The sequence below is a fragment of the Cavia porcellus genome, unplaced genomic scaffold (genome assembly GCF_034190915.1).
Source record: "Cavia porcellus strain 051 isolate PalLab524CR breed Dunkin Hartley unplaced genomic scaffold, mCavPor4.1 scaffold_10, whole genome shotgun sequence".
NCBI classification, from domain to species: Eukaryota; Metazoa; Chordata; class Mammalia; order Rodentia; family Caviidae; genus Cavia; species Cavia porcellus.
The window spans coordinates 86,771,907-86,793,390 of record NW_026947493.1 but is presented as its reverse complement, the minus strand read 5'-3'; the positions used below and the strand labels follow the sequence as shown (position 1 = coordinate 86,793,390).

Sequence of the window (21,484 nt, the reverse complement as noted above, 5' to 3'; positions counted from 1 at the left end):
TCCTGTGAGGTAGGTTATGTTTGCTGCATGGCAGAAAAACAAGCCTAGAAACTCATCTCACAGCAGAGCAGCTGAGCAGCAGAGACGCGCTGGCCCCATCCTCACGGAGGAACACTGCCTTCAACCCTGAAGCCTGGAGCAGAAGCAGCACGTGGCCTCACTCTGCCAGACTTGGAAAGGGGACAACCTCAGGGTCCACAGTGACACAAGCAGGGGATGTGCTCACGGGTGCAGACAGTGCCTGATGGGAAAGGCCCTGGGCCAGCGACCTGGCACTGCACACACACTCACACTCACTCACACACACACACACACACTGCCTCCTCGCTCTCCATTGCCCATGGCCACTGAGTTCCTTGATGACACCAGGACTCTCCCCGGCTGTGAGTGTGCACACAAGGCTCAGCAAAGGGGCCCCTTCCAGTCAAAGTCCCCTGGTCACTGTCACCTCACGAAAGCCTTTCTTTCTCTGCACCTTCTCACAGTCGATCCGCACTGCCAGGACAGCTCCCCTCCTTTGTCCATAGGAGAAGTCAATGCAGCGGCTTCTTCTTGGTCCTCCGCAGCATGGGAGAGTCAAAGGTCAGCTGAGCGCTTCTCCTTGGCAGGAGGGCAGACGCAGGACAGAGGGTCTCTCACACTGTCCTGGGGCAGCCCACGGGAGCCTGTGTGTCTAAAGCACAGGATGGAGCCCAGGATGGCAGAGGCGGAGGGGAGCGGCACGGTGACAGGATTGAGTCCTCCCCGACCTTCTGAGCACAGCTTTGGTCTTGTTTCAAATGATATAGGAGTGAAAAGCATCTTCTTGTTGCTTACTTACAAGAAGGAGAAGGAAACGCTTCTTGGTGAGTTTGGGGAGCACCTTGCCCAGTGCCATCACTCGAGCTCTTCCTGGACAGGACGGCCCCCCCGCGCCTCTGCTCATGGGGTACTGTCCTGTGAGCAGGCTGTCCGGTAGCCTCACTGCCTCGGCCCCCCCAGACGCCACTGGCAAACTCAAGTCACAGCGATCAAAAATGCTTCTAGGCATCGCTGCCCACCATGGGGTCGCACCGGCAGCCATGATCTGTGGGTGGCATAAACCACTGGTTCGCAGTTGGCAGCACTGGGTATGGGGTACAGAGTCCCAGATAATGTGATTCTGAGTTTTTGGTGGCGCATGACAGTTTTCTGCAAAGCTACATTAACTCTCAAAAGGAGAATATATCTTGGGAGAAAGCAACATTAAGCCCACGCAAGTTCAGTGCTGAACTCTGAGCGGATGGATCCCTGCCTGCTGCTCTGCTGCCCTAACTCAATCAGGCGTCTGAGCTGATCCGGGCCACCTGTGTGACCTGGCCAGCTTGGGAAGGGTGACTGCCACCACCCCTGCAGGCTCGGAAAGCCTTTGATGGATCTGTTTCTCCCCTAGGTCATCCTGCTCCTTATACTGATCTGTGTGAACATTAACCCAACGTGGGGCCCCTGAACTGATGAGGGATGCACCTCCCTTTTCAGGCCTCTCCAGGGAAGATTATTCAGACGCAAAGGAGAAACCATTCCCCCTTTAGATGAACCCCAGGAGATCCCCGACAGTGAGCTGAAGAGCTGCACCTCATCACCTGCAGGTGTGTAACACACCAGTGCACTGCAGACACCCGGAACATCCCCACCCCAGGACAGACCTTGATTCACAGACAAACCCACTGCCCTTAAAGACACCCCGTGGTCTTAACGGGACAGGAGTGGGCACTGTCAGCAGGGGACAGAGCTGGGGAACTCCAGACATGTGTGGAAGGTGGCACCATTCCCCGGCCCTTTCCTCTGTGCATCTGCTCCCTCACCCCCAAGTTGGCTCCCCATAATATTTCTGTCTCTCAGTAGCCAAGGCTGCACTGCAGCTGTGAGCTGAAATCCTCCTTCTCTCCACGACCCCATCCTGTCAGGTGTTTCATCTCAGCAACAGAGTAACTGACAGAGCTTCAGCTCAATAGCCCAGCTGAGCAGAAAGCAGATCCCTGATACCCCGACCCCACACAGTTCTCTGGCCCTAAAAATCCTCATGCTCTATCTGCTTCCTGCCCAGGCCCCCAGAATTCATTTTTTCACTGTCTCCATAGTTTTGCCTTTTCCAGAATGTTACAGAAGTGGAACCTTGAGGGTACAGCCTTCTCAGATCAGACACAAACTCCAAAGACCTTTCAGAGTGCAGTAACCCATTTCCTTTTCAGCAGTGAGTAATATTCCCCTTTCTGAATGGTATTATGTTTTTAATTGCTCATCAAGGAAATCTTGGTCACTCCCAAGTTCTGGAAGCTATAAATAAAGTTGCTACATATATCAGGGTGCAAGGCTTTTGTGTGAATATGGATACTTCTAAAAATGTAGTTACACATGCATACACACACATAATGTGTGGCTGAATTTGCAAAGCAGAGAGGAGGAGGGTGTCTTGTATTCTGTTCTGCCAGTCCCTGTTTGCTGTACGTAATGATTACACTCACGCAGCAGTGGGTTCATGTACACAACACACCTCAGCTCTCTTGGCATCGTATAGTCTTGACTGGAAAGTGAGTCAGCTTCTTTCAAGTGGATGCCTAATTTGCATGTTTCTGAATAAAGGCAGCAGTTACACTGGAGATCAAGCGAGACTGCATCCTGGAGGTTAGGAGTCTGGACTCCCCCAGCACTCACAGAAAGCAAAGAGCAGACGTTGGGGCAGTGAAGGAGACAGCTGGTCCAGGAGCTGCTCCAGCCACAGAGTCCTCGAGAGGTGTGGCTGGGTGGGGACCTGTGATGCTGATGCTCCAGCTCACTGGGGCCAGTCACGGGAGCACAGCTCCTTGTCTGCACTGCTGACTGGCCTCACTCTGCAAAGGGCTCCTTTGTGAATCAGCTACCTTTGCCATCTAAGGAGCCTCACCAGAACTCATGCGGCTCCCTGCAGCCAGGCTGCTCGCGGCATGGACTGCTCTGCCCCTTGGCCTCCTTCACTCTGTGCAGCAGCTGTGCTTTGGCTATGCTGAGCCCTTTCGCTGTGCATGGCCCACAGTGGCGATAGCTGGGACAGGGCCCAACTCAGACCCGTTGCTGTGGCTATTCGTCCTATAGAAAGCCAGCCTGGGGATGTCCCTCAGTGACAGGGGGGCAACGGCAGGGCACACGAGCCCTGGAGCCAAGTGTCCCCACCCAGAGGGGTCTCCAAGCCTGCACTGGGTCCCCGGCTGCACCAGCTGAGCCTGCTCTGGGCTTCCCACCTCCAGAAGCCCCCACCAAACCAGCTTCCCAGTGTAGCAAACACCTACGCTGCCGCAGCCGCAGAGAACAAAGACCACAGACTCCGAAAGGTCCCACAGGCACAGGAAGTGGCCCATGTGATGGCTATGAGAGTGCTCCAGAGTCAGGTGATGGCACCCAAGAGGTCATGGGTGCAGGGGACACCTGTCTGCAGGACGAGCAGGCACCGCCAAGAGGACGTCGCTCTGCTGCACCCGGCTGGGTCGCCCTCCAGGGTCAGCCTCAGGCAGCACCTGTGGTCATTCAGCTCACGGGAGGAGAGGGGGTCACATGGCTGCAGTCAAGCCATGCAGAGGGGCCGATGTCAGCTGGGTGGTTGGGGACTGGAAAGAACCTTCTGGAAACTGGCTACAAGAGCGTCTGGGCAGATTTGCTGAATGGTTTCCAGTCAAACTCCTACAATGCTTCATTTCCTGTCTTTAATTTTGCACTTCCTCTAAATGATGTTCTATTTGTCATGACACGTGCTAACACACTGAAATTTCCAAGGGCAGCTACTCAGCCGGGTACCCCAGGAACTAAAAAGTACCTTTAATCCCTCAAAGCACGAGCGCACCTGTGTCTGTCCGATCCACTCCACAGGAGCGTAACAGCTCCGGGCTCGGCTTATTCACTCATCGCAAAGAGCTGCGGTGTCCAGTGATGGGGATGAAGCCTGTCTCAGACTGGCTTCAATACGTTTTGATACACAGTAAATTTAAGTCTGATTTATTTTCCCAACTAAACCTGGCTGTTATAACTAAGTGTTATTTCATTCCCTAAAGCAGTTTGCCAAATCTGGGTAGAAACTCGTAATACAAAATCAATTTATGTTAATTTAAAAATAATGACTTAAAAATATTATCGCGAACATTTTCATATTGTTGGAAAAATAGGGTATCGATGTAAAGGACTAGCTTGCCAGTGTTGGATAAATGCTGGGAGTCTTTCAGCCCAAAATTCCTCATTCCGCATCAGTGTCTCCGAGGAGCCGCAACACCAGTGTCACAAAGCCCAGTGTGGCTGGACCCACTGCCCCACCGCCCAGCACAGAGACTGCCATTTCACTCGGTGCAGACCCAGTCTCTGTCCCTCAGTGGACGTCCCTTACTCTTCTGGGGAACACACTCTGCCCTGTGCACGGTGCATGCCACAGGGGGAGCCAGGGCAAGAGGTGTCTCGCCCTCAGTGTGCTTAGGAGCATGGTGACTGAGCCCAAACGCAAGTAACCGTTCAGACAGGCAACACAGGTAACTGCTACCAAACAGGGAATACAAACACAATCAAAGCAGTGGGAAGGCTTTCAAGGAAGGACTCAGGAACAAGTGAGTTCTGAAAGACAGAACACTGATTAGTCATGAGATAAAGGAAAGGAAATCAGGAATAGGAACCGGAACAGCACAGAGCGCACACCAGCGCCAATCTCTGCCTGCGGACGGTTTCCTCGGACTGACCAGAAACATGAACCTTGGAAACGAGAGATCCAGGTTATCATGGAGTGGACTTGCAGGTGATGGGTGGCACTGCGTGACACTGAGGTGCAAACGATGCACACCAGGTGCTTCATGTTCTCTAGGCCTCTTCGATGTCTCTACTCATCTAACCCGACAAGGACAAGATGACGTGCACAGGGACAGCCATGGAGTCGACACAGCCAGGGGGGAGATGGGAGGCTGAGGCAAGAGTATGTACTAGGCTCAGTATCCAACTGGCAGCCGCTTGCACCTAAATGTCACAGTTACGTATTTTGTTTCAGTTCACCCAGGGCCCTGAGACTGTTAAGGCAAGTACAAGAGTGAAGACAATAGAGGTACACATTTTTAAAAATCAGAATTCAAGGCAGGAGGTGATGGAGCACATCTGTAATCCCAGCACTCAAGAAGCTGAGGCAGGAGGATCACTGCAACCTCAAGGCCAGCCTGGGCTACAAAAAGGGTTCAAGGTCAGCCTGAACTGCATACTAAAACCTTGTGTCAACTAAATAAAAATCAGAATCTGGCTGGGCATGCTGCGCACCTGCCAATCCCAGTTCTCTGGGAGGCTGAGGCAGGAGGATTACAAGCTTGGGCCCAGTCTGCTGGCTTTCCCACCATTGCTTTACTGTCTGGGGCTCAACCAGGGTCCCACACCTGCCTGGCTGTCAGCCCTTTTAATCTCCTTCGGCCTGCGCCATCTTCTCAGTACCCTTGTTTTAACCCTGGACAATTCCAAGCAATCTTGCCCAGTGCTTGTAGAAGGCACCTTGGGTATCGCTGTGCTACACTGAGGTGGCCTGCCTCACTGAGTAGTGACACTGCAGGCGGCGGAGGGGCTCTGCTCAGGGTGACACGGCAAAGATGGGAACCCTGCTGGGCCTCCGGGTGCCACTGCCCCACTGCCTACTCCCTCCACCGTGGGCCCTCTGCCCCCAGCCCCTGCTCCTGGACAGACACTAAGCAGCTCAGGCATAGCACAGAACTAAGGCCCCTCTTGGAGAAGGTCATCTCCACACCTACCACCCAGGACTGCTTGGCAACTGCTCTGCTCCCCCCATATATTTAGTTACTAAATTTTTCACTAATCTAAGCAGAAACGCATGGACATTCATTGCATATGTGGAGGTAACCACCCAACATGATTTTACTGCTTATTTGCTTAATTTCTTCTTCTTTTGGCCCTTAGGAACTCACAGGGAGTGGTTTATATGCCTCTGTGATATGCCCTATTCTTTGGTTTTCTTGTTTTGTTTTTGTTGTTATTCGTTTTCTTGAGACAGAGTCTCACTGTGTAGTTCAGGGTGGCCTTGAACACACTATGTAGCCCACACTGGCCTCAAACTGGGGCAATCCTCCTGTCTCAGCCTCGAGTGCTGGGATTATGGGTGTGTGCCACCAGTCCTGACTGCTCTTTGCTATTCCTTTGAGTGATTTTTTTCCTTTTTTCTGTGCAGGAGACTGAACACAGGGCCTCATGCATGAGAAGGCCACTGAGCATCTCCCTGCTGCCCCCCGACCTCAGTTTCTGATCCTTACAGGTGTTCCAGGCCTGTCTTAGGTTTTCCCGTGTCAGCTCTAATACAGGCCACCGCTCCAGAGTCCTCGCTCCTGCTGCTGGAGAATGGACAGCAAGACAACATGGATGTGTTCCTTGCTCTCAGTCTCTCAGGACAGTAGGAGAAGCAGGTTTATACACTGACACACGCACACACACACACATACATGAGCACATGTGCACACGTTTCTGGACCTACTTGTGTGTGTCCACACTGCTGGCTCCAGTGCAACAGAACACCCACGCTCCTACCTGAGTGATAAACCTGGCCCTCCTGGTCCAGAACACATAACCACACACGAGTTTCAGAGCTGCAGGTGAATCCCTGCCAGCTAGGAATAGGCTACAGGATGGCGCATACACATGGTTCTTTTTGTCTCTTACTTTTCATTTTTCATTAAAAAAAAACTTTTCTGAAGTTATATAGGTCAATTGCTTTTTGCCTGCTAATTTCAGTGAGGTCGTGTGACACATCTGTGAAAAAGTACGCTTTACCTGTCAGTCTGCATTCCACCCCGTCATCTCCAACTCCCTAGCAGACTCCGTTAGGCTTTTCTGCACGCAGGCAGCGCAGCCTTGAGAGGCAGAGCTGCACAGACTCCAGCAGTTTGCAGCCTCCGATGGCTGCCACCTCTGTGGCACCCAGCGCAGGTCCGTCACCGCCAGGTTCCTTCCTGCAGCCCCACCCAGCCATGCTCTGCCTCTCCTCAAAAGCTCGGCACCACGGACCTGTTCTCCTTTCCTGTGTTTCCACCAGCCCGCGTGCCACGCAAACAGAACTGCAAGACTTCCTGGGCCCCGCTTCCCTCTGACACTTTCAGGATTCACGTGGCATCAGCAGTGCCCGTGGCTGCCCTGCTTTTACAGCCGGGTAGGATTTCACACCAGGACTGCAGGGCTCGCTTATGTGTCCGCCTCCTGTAGGGCTTTTAGTGGCTATGCGGAGTGAAGAGCTGTCACAAGCACACTGGCAAAGGCTTCTGTGTGAATATTGTTTGATTTTTCTTGGGCGACTACCTCGATGTGAGGCTGGCAGGTCATATGCCAATATTGATTCATTTTGTAAAAAAACATCTTTTTTGATATCATCATGGGTATTTATTACATCTATTAAACACATCTTTTAAAATAAGGATTTTGTCTTTAAAAAAGAGCCCCATGCCATGCCTTGCACCCAGCTATGTTTCTGTAGCTGGAAATATGTCCCTCCTGAAACTCCTCAAACTGGAGATCAACATGCTGCTGGTCACACGATTGATGAGTAGTAAATCTGTAGAATAATTACGGTCTATCTTTTTAGTTAGAGATTCCATTTTAAAAAGCCCTATTATTTCCTTAACATGTCCTTCTACTATTTCTCTAAAATGTGTGTGTGTTAAACTGCAATAACTAAAATCACCTAAAGATGATTTGGCTAACAACTTACTATGTTTGGGGTAACATGCAGTGCATAGGAATATGAAATCCTTAGGGTAATTACATGTTATATGTGGATGTAGTAGTTGGTGTAATTTGCTAATAAAAGCATGTATATGAAGATTACTGTAGAATTTTAGTTCTACTGCACACCTGAGAGTGACTCAGACATATTTCTTGGGTTAAGACATTCTCCGCACACAAGCTGTGCGGAAACACAGAGCAGTGCTCACAGGGGAATGCACGAGGCAGCAGCCTACCTGATGAGACTCTGAGGTGCAGTGAGAAGCACCCTGACACAGGGTGGGGGCGTCTGCAGGCCACAGTGGCCGCAGCCGGAGGCTCCAGGGTGGCCCGGTCACCTGGGCTGACTTCCCAGCCTTGTCTTCCGTGTGTTCCTCTTGACTTCGTGGGTCAGGAGGGGAAGAGAGCCGTTAGGGGAGAGTGAGCCATCTCCGAATGCAGCCACTGAACAGGGGCTCTTGGAGACCAGTCAGAGGCCACTGGGGTCAGGAGCTGGAGCACGCAGGAAGCCCCGGGCCGCGCTTCCTGGGTATGACAGCTGCACGGAGGTGCACGCTGACTGCCCATGTCTACCACTGCTCCACCAGCGGATGAACTGTTTGTTTTTGGATGGGTGAGCTTCTCTGAAGCAACTGTCAGGACTGTAAAACCTCATGGCACGGAAGGAGAGGCACGCAACCCACGAGGGGAGGACACCTGTGCACTCAGCAGCAGCCTGGCTGGGAAGGCCCGGCCTGCTCCCAGTGTGAGCTTGGTCCCTCGAGTGGATCCCATGCATGCAGAGGGGTGAGGACCGTGCCATCAGGAGGGGTGGACTGGATCAACAGTTGGGAAGCGTGGAAAGCAGTGCTGGTCCATAGCAGGTACCACATGCAGGGAACGACTGTCCCTCCTCCACCCTACCAGGATGGCCTGCTCGGGGAGGAAGGCTGGTGTTTTAAGGGGTCTCACACTGTTCCTGGGAGTGGCACCACACACACACACACACACACACACACACACACACACACTATAGCTCAGTGGCACAGCGCCTACCTGAAAAGCACAAAGTCGTGAGTTCGAGTTCCGATACCAAAATAAATACATAAAACCTTCATCATCCATGACCAAGAAAATTTCAAAAGTGCCTGTGTACTGTATATTATGTTAATGTTGGAGACAGAATAAAGACTGAACTTAAGGAAGAAATGATGGAGTCTATATCAGTATCCATGAAGGACACATTTAAGATCTAAGACCAAACAAAGTAAGCCACCTCCAAAGGCAGTAACACCTGTAGACCCTTCACAGTTACTCTTACCAAACAGGAAGCAGCAGTTCTACTGAGTCACATCTGTACCCCAGAACAAGGGCCACGGGGCGCTCGGGTCCCGCAGCACCTAGACATTGGGAGCAGAGGCCAGGAATCACTCAGCATAATCATGATCACGGAGACGTCACTCTAGGGCAAGGCTGGGCCCAGGTGTCCAGGACCTGCCCAGGCTCTGAAGGCCCCAAGCCTGACCCCCAATTCTGTGAGAAAACAGTAACAACAATAAGAATGAAAATCTCCCCTAAAAACTCATTTCAGCTTTGCAGACAGAAGCCTCCTGGGATTGGAAGGCAGACAGTTTTCATGCTGACTAAAGAATATCTTGTTCTCTTGCTAGAAAACACAATCGAATACAGAAATGCTTCATTTACCCAGCAGTGATGCTGTATGGAGGATGCTTCTCAGAATTTAACTTCCAAAATAATCTAAATCCATCTTCTCAGGATGGAGCCTTTTCTAAAAATGCATGAGTTCTTCCTTGTTTTTGTGAACCCAGCAGATCTGCCTTGATTGCATTGTGCATTGGCTACTTCAATCTCTCCACAATGACCTAGGGTCATCTTCGCTGACGTCCATTATTGATGTATGCTGGGCCTCAGGAGGACACAGGTCAGGGACAGCATTCGTCTTCTGAGCCTCTGGACAGCTGGGCTCCACACAGCTTATTAACAGGAGGGGCAGGGGACTGAGCTGAGTGCCCAGCTCACACCATAGAACTAAAGGCCACTAAGGAGCCTCTCCTATGCCCAGGAGCTGTCCAGCCACTGGAGAAGATGTTGTTTGGACACCTGGGCTTTGAGGCTGTCCTGGGAAGAAACTTACGAACTGGGGAGGACACATGGTTCTTGCTGGGCAAAGCACACATCCTCCAAAGCCCAAAGAATGGATGCGATTCACTCTCCAGCTGAGCTCATTGCCTCAGCAATCAAAGAAGGGGCAGGGGTACCCCAAGGTGCCAGAACATAAGGTGACAGATTCGCAAGTGCTAGACCATGAAGCTCAACTTATGGAACCTGCAGTGCTGGGAAACCTCAGGGTGAAGGACGAGCCTCATCTATCTGAGGAGGTAAGGTCACTGCAGCCTTGATTCTTGGTCTATACCGTGCTCCAAGGTAGCTGATGTTGCAAAATAAATAACCTTGAGATAAAGGAAGACACGTCACAAGGGCAGCCACACTTCTACATCATGGGTTGGCTCCAGATGTGGCACAGGGCGCTTGCGCACGGGATCAGAGCGACCTCCTGACTTGGAAACTCGGCCGTGCCTATGGCTGCACGGAGTGCAGGTCCTCCAGTCATCCACTGGAGATTAAGTCCTGGGAGGGACACAGCCTTGACTTCAGGTGCTTTTGTTTTGTCCACTGTTAAGTTTCCCACGAGAGCAAAGAAAGATGTGTCTCTGAGCTCTGCCCAGGATGCTCAAGGTGCTCCATCAGCAGCCCAGGTGCCAGCCAAGGTTCCCAGCACAGGCTGGAAAGTGAAGTTATGTCCAGGCAGGAAGAAGTCCCTATCACAGGCCGTGGGCCATCTGGTGCTGGTCACCTCAGTCACAGAGGTCCACCAAGCAGGGACTAGAAAGTGAGCCAGGATCCACTGCACCTCCACCGTTTACTGTCTTCTCACATTGAAGTCGAATTTGAAATTGTGCTTCAAGGACGGCTGGGCTTCAGATGTGGTGTGCTCGCATCTGTGTCCTTATCACAGCTCCGAGGCACACACCCACCCCCGCCCATTCTCCGCAGGAGCCAGCTGCCAACACCAGCTCTTCCTGGACTCCATGCCCCTGCTAACCCTGCTCTGCTGTCTCCAGTGTCACATTTACAGGCTCGCTCCCTGCGGGCATGGCTCCAGCCACGTAGCAACTGCTCTTTCCTGTGCCCACCTGCTGTCAGCCAACTCTCCAGCTCCATGTTACCTTGAGAGTCTGCTTCCAAGTCTGGTCCAAATGGACATGGACAGAGGCTAGTCTTTTCTCAAGCCCCTCTTCCCACTGGTCTTCTGTACTTCTGTTCACCCCAGTAAACCTGCAGGTTCACTGCTCAGAAACACCCCATTTTCTCAGCAACTGCTCCTGGGCAGGGACCAGTCCCCACCTCAGGACAAGGCAAGCACTATCAGCCTCTTGTCTTGGGGGCAGGTGAGGGCCAGATGAGAAGTATAACACCAGGAGACAGAGAGGAGACTTCTCCACCCATTACTGCTTCTCCAGAACTGCGATACTGGCCTAACAGTGTGTGCTTGGCTCTTCCTAACTGCAAATTTTATTATTCTTTGAAAGTGTTTATTATTTTTTTTCAGTAAGAAATCCATTATCTCCCAGAAATGCAAAGTTTTTTGAGGTGATGACCTCAGGGATGGAGAAGATGACCTCTACAGAAAAACCAGCTTACACAAACGTAAAAGGGATCTCTTCTCACCTCAGCGGGGTCCTCTATTTTAACAATCAGAGACTTCTAAATGGAAATGGATCTTACCGTTCCAATTCCAATACTGCAGGCACAGCAGGGCCAGCGAGATCCCTTATGAGCTGAAGCACTGTGCTCTGAGCAGGAATTCCTTGGCAAGGAGCTCAATTTGGCTGCTCTCAGGGGCATGGACTTGACTTCAGCATAGTGGGGAGCCACAGAAGCTCTAAATCCTATCCCAGAGTGTTCCAGAGCAGTGATGGCAAACCTTTCCGAGCTTCCAATGATGCAAATGGCTTTCTGCAGCGTGCATGCTGTCAGTTCACCACCACTGTCCTAGAGGAAATCCTGCTGCTGCCCTCATGGCTGCCTCCCCTGCTGAGCAGCTAGGACACTAAAGCTCTGCCTTCATCACCCACCATGGCTACAGCTCAGGACTGCACCATCTCCACACCCTCAGGCCCCAGGGACTGAGCTGCTTGGCAGAGCCTACAACGGTGGAAGTCTAGCTGCAAAGGAGTCTTACACGGGTGCTTTCCTGCACTCAGAAGACCGGCCAGAATGGGACTGGAGAGGAAGCAAGTGATCCCTGCAACTCCAGGGCCCAGCTGCGGGAGAAAGTGTGGAGGCCCTAGGTGGAACAAGACTGCTCAGGCTCAAGTCACCCCTCAGACACTTCCTGCCCATGCACTTGGGCAGGAAAGAGAAGATTTTCTCCCATTTTTAGCCTCTCAGGCTGGTGGACATTAAAATGTAAAGGGCTTGGAACATGGTTTGTTAGATGCTGAGTGCTCCAGAAACGTTAGTTATACTTGTATCTTCCAGGAAATAGTAATTTTTTTGAAATTGTAACTTTTTAAAAAAAATGTATGTAAAGAGAACTAAAATGTGAGGATCCTTATGTGAAGACAGTTTACATGAATTGTAACAAATGGCACATATGATATATTGTTTGCAAAGTACCAATGAGAATTTTCTCTGGAGGTTTTTTTCCAGCTCACTTTTGGAATGTTGTCACTAAAGAATCAAAGGCAACAAGTAGTAAGAGGAATAAGATCCAAAATGCACAACAGATATTGTGATAATGAAAGAGAAAGAAAGTGCTTAAAAAGAACAAACAACTGGCATGGGGAAAGAAGGAAAGGAAGAAAGGAAAAGACTGTATGTATACAGGTACACATATATGAATGTATGTATGTACACAAGACATGTAACTATATTACTAATTTGTTAGTTCATCAAAACAAATTTGTGCTGTCATTGTTTGATTGCTTAACCATGTTTCATGCCTAAATCTTGTAATCTGCACAAGTACTTCTAAGATAACAGTATGTAATGTATTAACTAGTGTTAACTTCCTTATTTTTTTGAAATTCTGTATCATTTCTTTTATTCTGCTTTGCTTTTTAAAATAAAATTTAAAAAATAATCAAAGGGAACTTGTTTTTTATTTACTTCAAATGTGTAACTATCACAGACCATAGCTGCCACCCCAGGGAAAATAGGGAAAACTTTCTTCTTTGAAGACATGAAGGGGTCCTTCCCTGGGATGTTTACTTTGAGTTCTGAACCAAACCCTCTGTTTCCATTGTTGGGAAACAAGAATAGGACTCCATCCTAGAGCTAGTGTGATAAATGGTAGGATCTTCTTTAACATGGTTTTAAATCAAGAATTTTTTTTTTTTTTTAATACTGGGGATTGAACTCATGACCTCATGCGTGCCAGGCAGGTGCTTTAAATCAAGAATTTTGACAATAAAACAACAGCACCAAAAGTGTTTGACAATTCTTGATACCTAGACAACTGAAAATCCCTATCTATGAGTAAAAGAAATCAAATTAGGAACAGACCAAAGAAAAGGGGCTCCCTGATTTTGCAATGCACAGCTCCTCCTCCAGCTTTTGGGCATCCTCACAGTCTTGGGAATTCTTCCCCATAAGGGCCAGAGATCTATCTGCTGAGCTTCCCTCAAAGCTGATTTTGTGCCCTTCCTCTCCTGGATGCTCTCTGTCCTCACAGTGCTGGCCCCAGACCACGCAGAGAAGGCTGCAGCTGCTTTTACATGGTGACACAGGACACATCGCTGAGGACACAGGTTTGGGCCTAGGAACTGCAGGCACCTCCAATGCCTATTCCAGCACCTATAAGATAGGGAATTGGCCTTAGTACTGCCCTGGGTTGGGAGAAGATCAAAGGTGGTGACAGAACACACATCATCATCAGTGACACTGCCATGATCATAGGCGCCAACTGTCCACGCACTGTCAGGGTTAACGAATGCTTTATTTAACAAGCACAGCTCCATGTCCATGCATTCTTTACACACAGGCTACATTTGGCGGCTTTCTTCTGGAGACAGAGAGCCACATTCTGCGTAGGACCTCACTACTGTGGGGCAGGTGGCATCTTCCCCCTGAACCCAGACTCCTTAGCGTAGCCTGTGGACCAGCCGTGGGAATCCATATGTTCCCACATGATGAGAGAATCCTGCCTGTACACAGCCTTGGTGTGGTGCCAGACCCTCCAGGTAAGCAGGGTAGACTAAATGAAGACAGCTCCCCCAGCTGAAAGCCAATTGCACGCGGGTCCCTCCCACCAGATCACGGCTGCACAGGTCTAGCTTTGCCCTGGGCACCTGCTGAACTTCTAACCCCCCTGGCTTCCATCCGCCTGCATGGGCAAGCCTAATGGATTTCTGCGCATTGCATCAATCTCTTCATAATATGCTACATCCAGTGCTGCAGCACAGGCAGCCCACATCTGGTCTGCAGGCAATGCCTCCCTCTAATGTAATTCTGCAGCTGCCTGCAGGATGTAACATATGTTATCGGTAATATGCTTCCAGTTAATGCGGCACAGCTGACCACAGGTGCCGGAAATGAAGTCAGATGCATGGAAACAAATGATGTTAACTATGTACGGAAGTTTTACAAGGAGAAATTAAAAAACCCAATTACAATACTGATCAATAGTGTTTCCACCTCATTAACAATCAGCTCAAGCATGAAAACTGCCTTTGGAACCCTGATTATTAACAACAGCAAAACATGATTTCCATTACCACAGACAGCTAACATGGAGCTTCGTGGAGACAGGTTGTTAACTCCCCTTCCCCATACCTTCATGTCTTCAAATGTCCATCTTCTTTGCCATTCCAGGCTTGGGTGGGAAGACATAAACCCTCCATCTACCCCTCCCAGGCAGCTAGCACCCCTTCCTCAGCTGACCACAGGAGCAGGCAGCTCAGGGCCAGGACTCATGTCAGAGGCTCTGATTATTTTCCTCCAACTATGTGGGAAAATTATTAACCTGCCATGGGTTAGGGTTAGCTGTGTCCAGAAAGGCAAACCCACAGAGACAGAGCAGACTGGGGCTGTCCAGGGATGCATGCAAAGGGAAACGGGGGTCATGGCTGATGGGTGCAACTTCCCTTTGGGATAATAAAAATCTTCTAAAATTGTGTGATGGATGCAAAAACTCTGTGAATATATTAAAAACTGTTATATTGCAGATTTATTTGCTTATTTATTATTTCTCATGGTCCTGGGGATCAACCCAAGACCATGCATGCACACAGACCAAGCATTCTACTGCCGAGCACACCCTTAACCTGCACATGTTTATATGGGTGAACTCTGTGATGTGTGAATTCTATCCCAAACAAAGCTTTCATATTAAAAAAATACAAGAACCTGAGTGGACAGGAGAGGCCTCTGTGAGTGCGTTAAGCATCAAGAAACTGGGCCAACTGCTTTAAACTTGCTTAACAACAAAAACAGGTGCAATGTTCCCACCAATTAGATGCCATGACTAATGGGACAGCATGCTGACAGCATTCACTTCCTGTCAGAAACAAACATAAAAGCCAGCTGAAGGTGTTAGTTAATATTATCGGAAGGATCTCTGCATCATAGAGATGCCCAGGGTCATTATTTTTGACAATCATGCTATAAATCTTGACTCCAGAGAGAATTCTGCACCATCTGCTCACAGACTTATGCTCCTATCAGGGTCACCTGTGAGTGTGACAGACAGATCACGGGGTCCCTGCAGAATTCCTGATGCAGCAGGGCTGGGTGCAGCCTTTAACAAGCAGTCGGGAGGCCTGGGGACTGACTTCCAACAACTGCTCGTGATTCTACGCTCATCTGTTTCCTTCTCTTGTGGTCATGCTTCTGCCTGTCTGGTCCTTATTGGCAATTATAACAAAAGTCAAAACTGTTCTGTGATCCATAGAGATCAAAACTGCTATAGCAGAAGAATTGCTTGGTCAAGAGAAAAATATTGATCAAGACAGAATTAGTCGGGTGCTAGGACCCAGTTTTGAGTTTGAAATACCCAGTAAGACTCCAGTGGTGCCAGGAATGGATGGCACAGGTGTTAACTGGAGACCCAGACCTCAGTGCCTCAGATGACAACACAGGCAGCAACTGATAAAGCCTGGCCCCATCTCCAGCTACACTCTGGGCTCTGTGCAGCCCAGAACAGCTGTTTCTGTGTTCTCCGGACCCCTGGCTGGTTTGTGACACAGGCTCTGACGTGTGGTGAGTGTCACTGTGTGGTGAAAGATGTTCCCATGACTTCCAGAGTGACCCTACAATAAATGACCTTGCTTCCTCAGATAGCCCTGAGTGCCCAGCTCTCCTCGGGAGTCCAGTGAATGATTTCTCCTAAAGAAGTTAACGTGCAACATCACTGTCAGCTCTGACAAGACGAGTCTCCATGCCGGTGTGGGCTATCATGGGGAGCACATGCTCTGACAAAAGTAAAAATGCACAAAGTGAAGGCAGTCATCCTGTGCTCCTCAGGACAGGCAGCTGGAAACATGCACATGCTAAACACTCCATACCACCCTTGGTCACAGCAAACCTGGTGTTTATGTCTGTCTGTGTATTCCAGGCAAGCAAAGATGAACTATGCAGGCCCTGGCACTGGGAAGGCCTGACATGATGTTCTTGGGTGAGCATTAAAGGACATGGGTTGAGAAATCTTAAAGAAAAGAGGAAAAACAGTATATCTTGCAAAATGATTTTACTGATGGACCAAATAATATCAACTGTTATAGTTTATGTCTCGATGGCCCCCAAAGCCTGATGTGCTCATAGGTGGGCTTTATGAGTGACTGGATCATGGTTGTGTGATGCTGGATTAGTCCGCTGACTTGCTGGGTGTGATGCTGGGAGGTGAAGCGAGGTGCGGGGAGGAGGGTTACTGTGGGCACGGTCTGGAGGGTATGTAACGCTCCTGCCTGCACCGCCATGGACTGTTTCTCCTCTGTTGTGCCGCCCTCTGCTGGAGTCAGCTGACTGGAATAAAACCTCTACAAAGTGTGAACTAAAACAAACCTTTCCCCTTTTAAGTTGTGAGCATCAGGTATTTTGACTCAGCAATGAGAAATGACAAAGGCAAAAACTATCAGAAAAGGTACTATAATCTAAATTTTGGAAACACAGGTCACTGTGCCTCCCTCTTAAATATGTCTATCATAAATTATCACATGTGTGTTAGGTGCTGAATACACTTTGGCACATTCTATCCTGATAAAAAATCTTTAGGTACTGAAATTAACTAGTGTCCTATTCAATCTACTAATTTTCAAGATAACCTCTAGTTTCTCCTTCCTTTATAATGTTATTAGTATGTACTACGGCCCTTATGATCTGTGCAAACACTGGGAGATGTGACACCTTACACGGAGCACATGTGGCTGTTGGTACACTAAAGAGCAGCAGTCCTATCAGTGAACTCAGGTGTATCCAGGGAAGGGCAGGTGTGGATGAGGACAAGCACCATGGGAGGCCCTAAGTCCAAGAACTCACAGGGAGAAGAGACTGGGTCACCGCTTCTGTTCCTGAGGACAGGGTACATGTCTGACTCATTAGTTGAACTAGTCTGCTGGGTCCCATGGACCACTGATTTTCAGAACTACAGATCTGGAAATTAGAAACTCATTTTGAGACTGAGCATTTCTACTTCTACCCGTTAAAGACAACAAAGATATCTCATAAGATGTCTATTTTAACACTGAAAGGACATTATTTCAAACTACCCACAGAGTAAAAGCAATCTTAGCCCTCTATTTATTATCTTTTCTCATTTTGCAGTCTTAGACCAATATTACCTTTATGTTTCACTCAGATAAGGAGAGGCCTTGCCACCAAAGTCCTCGATTCTGGAATTCCCACCCTCCGGGATCTTCTGGCTTTATTCCAGAAAAACTTCTACAGCTTTAGGCAAATGTACCTCAAAGTACAGAGAAAAGGCTCAAAACATACAGTGAGGGACAAAGAAATAAAGAACCTAGGTATGAGAAAATTTCTCCAAGAAAGCTTAAAAACCAAGAGGTCAGAATTGGATCACAGTCGCTTCATAGTCTTCAATGTCAGGAGTTTTCATCACATCCTAAAGGAGCCACAGTGGCAAAGATGCACAGAAGTCCTGGGAAGCCATGACAGACGGAACAGCTTCGTGGCAGCCAAACCACTTCACCTATGTGGGGCTTTGTTTTTGAATCACAATCCTGGACCTGTTCTCCCACTGCCTCCAGGGTACCCGCCCAGGGTTCTGGTAAATGTTCAGCTGTGTGGATGCAAAGCCCCACCAAGTTCTGTGCCAGGGAGTCTCACATACCTCTTCTTACAGGGTTGGCAACATCTGCCACGGAATGCCTGGCTTTAGAGCATTTATAATTTGCCAAGTAATAAGCATCCCCGCTTTATTCTTCAAATGTTTAAACTCTGAAAAGGACCAAGGGAAGGAGTGGGGGGAGACAAGGCAGGGGGAGGGGATATAAAGACTTGTACCTTAGGTACCTGCACCAAGTGCCCACAGCAAGTACATTCTTCTAAAAATAAGAATAAATAAAATCTCAATCAGAAAAAAATTTTAGTGGGATGTCAAGAAAATCTTTCCTTTCTCAGGAGGCTTTCTCTTAGCCATAGCATGAGACCCTGGAATGAAGAACATAAGGTAAGCTTTCGTGCGCAAGCAAACTCAGAGATGCACTTTAAATCCTCACAGCACCATCTTCACAGTCACTTCAAGTATTGAGCTAATTTTCCAGAAAAACACTACAAACACTATCATGGATGGAAAAAAAGCCATCAGAATCTCAATGAGCCTGATTCTGTATGAATGCGTCTGAGAGTGATCTTGCAATACTATAAAATCCTCAGGGAAAATGCCTAAGTGAAAATGCACTCAGGGACATCACCTTTTATGAATTTCAATTTCTTTTGTCATACTCATGAAAACACTTTGAGTGATCTGAAACCAAAGAGTAGTTGAGCTGATCTAATATTTTGTCAATTGTTGGAGTGGAACTAATTTTCAAGCACAGCAGGAGGCTGCCACACTCACCTGCATGAAGGTGAAACCCCACAGAAGATGAACAGCCCCGCCCCTGAAGTCCAGGAATGGATGGGACTGCAGTTCCCCAGGCAGAGCCAGGCCTCACAGGAGGCCAGCCACTGCCCTCAGGGAGCCCTGCATGTGCCCTGCTGCTCCCAGCACTTGGGACTGAAGTTGCTAAGATCATGCACGACTTTCTCTACACAGACCCAGATCAAAGGGAAATTTCACTCGGGCTCAGCCTCGTATTTATAATTAATAGTTTCAACTCGCCAAATAAAATTTATGTGACCTCTGGAAGTATGGATGTGAAAACACTTAATGCTGGGGAATTAAAACGCAAAGACTGGAGCTTAGTTATTATGAAAAATAGATACTTCTTACTACTTACAAATAGCATGAACAAGTTAAATAGCACTGAGCAATTAACTCATTTTGATTATAATAAAAAATGAGACTGAAGTACTAGCAGGAAAACTAACACTATTTAGTAAGGAAAATACAATTTTTTTCCTTTTCCTTTTCTTTTTTCTTTTTTTTTTTTAAATCAGGGTTTTGCTATGAAGTTCAGGCTGGCCTTCAACTCATTTTGTAGTCTAGGCTGGTCTCAAACTCATCCTCCAGCTTGAGCCTCCTGAGTGCTGGGATTACAGGTATCATCACTACAAAATGTAATTACAAAAAGAGGAGAAAAAATGTACAGATGTTGAAAATGAGTAGAAAGCAGAACCAGGAAAGAAAGAGCTGTCGCTCTGTGGAACTTGCTAGACACCCCATGGAAGGGGCCAGGGTAATAAGATTAATTCACTGAGCTGGCTCAAGCAGCAGTGACTGGCCTGTGTCTTAGGAGAGGAGCACTGAGAGTGGACCCTCAAGTACCAGCATGACCACTGAGCCCCATTGTAGGCAATCACATTGTCCACAGTCAAATTACTCCATTACAGGGACATACCCAGCTCTGCCACCCCCAAAGAGGCAGACACACACAAATGGTTTCATCTCTAACCTGGAGCATGTATCTCTCATAAGTACTGTGGGTGGGGGCCAGTCTGAAACAATTTCCAGCATATCAACATTCCAGACTAATTTCTACATCTTAACTGAAGGGAAAATTACACAATGAGATTGGAGAGGGATGGGGATTAATTTTGTTTTCAGCCATTTATTTTGCTATGTAAGGACATAAAAACTACCACAGAAAGTATAAATAAGTTATAAACTTACAATAAAGGTTAATTTCTTCCAAGAATTGATACTGAGCACAAACATTGACTATGTAGTCTATTTCAGCCCTGATGGATATGTATTACCTCTGGTTCTTCACTAAAATCACCCCCATATTAACAGCCAGTATACTGTAAGCATTGTTTAGTGTAGTTTGTGTGTTTAGCTTCAGAGTTTATGGGTGAATAATAATGATACATAAGACGCAAATTGGGCAATGATAATAAATTCTCAATTTTCACAATTCACATTCGTTCATCTACTGTAAAAATTATTTTTTTTTCTGGCACCAGGAATCAAATAAAAATTCTTAATGCAAGATAAAAATGTACCTATGGATGAAATCTCATTAATACTACATCCCTACTATTCCAATGGGTTTGATACATTGTTAAATATAGCAATAAGGAGATTGTCTTGGTGAAAAAGGTTATGCCTTACCTCATTTTTCTGTCATCATCACATCTCATTAGTGCTCTTTTCCAGGGGATTATATTAAGACTACCATACGAATTATCCTCATAAACTCTGAAGGCTCCTGTGAGGGTCTAGAGAATCTGGAAACCCGACAGGTCAAGCCTGCTCTCAGCACCCTGTTCGGGCCCCACTGAACGTGCCCCGGTTTGTTTGATGTGAAATTCCTCCTGCACCCTGATGAGGACAAAGCGTCCACCACAGTAAGGGTGTGGTCCAGGCCTTCTGCTGGCCTGCGAGGCCGTCGGCCACCCTCGCTCCCTAACTCACCTTCCCGGCGGCCCTCACTGCGGTGGCCTCCTGGCGGGCTCTTCCGGTGCTTCCCACTTCCTGTCGCTGGCCGGAAGCGGAAATGGGTTTCTGTGGGCGCTAGCGTTCTGTGTCCGGGTGCCTCCTCTGAAGAGCCTTTCCTGTGAGGTCCCATCCTCCACCGTCACAGGCCACCCCTTTGCTCTGCCAGTATTTATTTATAGCTGTCTTCCTCGCCACAGCACAAGCTTCCTGAAGCAGGCACTTCATTCATTCATTCATTCATTCATTCATTCATTCATTCATTCAGGTATAACTGTGGGCACTCAGAACTAAGTGTTGAGTAAAGAAACAGGTGACTGTAAACCTATGAAAACATTTCTAAGGAACATAAGGTAAGGCAGTATCAGTCTGTGTATTATAGCTTGGCACAACTGACACCATCTTGAGCCTTGCATTTAACTAGTGCCCTGTGTTTGACCCAGGAAAATGGAAAATTACTCAGGGTATAAGTCCCATGAGAAAAGCAGAATGAGCTGTTACCCACAGGAGAAGAATTAACCTGCTCAAGGAAAGAAAGTGTCAACCAAAAATTAATGTAAGATTCTAGCTAAATTGTTTCCAACAGGACTTTCTCTCTTTTAAAAACTCTGTGCGCTTTCCAGTTCAGTGCCACTTGTTTGGACCCTGAAAAGGGGGAGGGGGTCTGTATAGGAGTGGTCCTGAGCTCAATTAATTCAATTT

General features: G+C 48.2%; 1 protein-coding gene and 1 long non-coding RNA gene across 3 annotated transcripts in view; both read right to left on the bottom strand.

The window, feature by feature from the left end:
• Window positions 1-20,755, bottom strand: part of LOC134477953 (uncharacterized) — a 38,140-nt gene extending 17,385 nt beyond the window's left edge. The window contains exon 1 of the long non-coding RNA XR_010050291.1: window positions 20,459-20,755. This is a non-coding gene — a long non-coding RNA (uncharacterized LOC134477953). The remainder of the gene's footprint in view (window positions 1-20,458) is intronic.
• Oxr1 (oxidation resistance 1) overlaps window positions 1-21,484 on the bottom strand; it is a 300,752-nt gene that overhangs the window by 217,835 nt on the left and 61,433 nt on the right. The window lies entirely within an intron of this gene.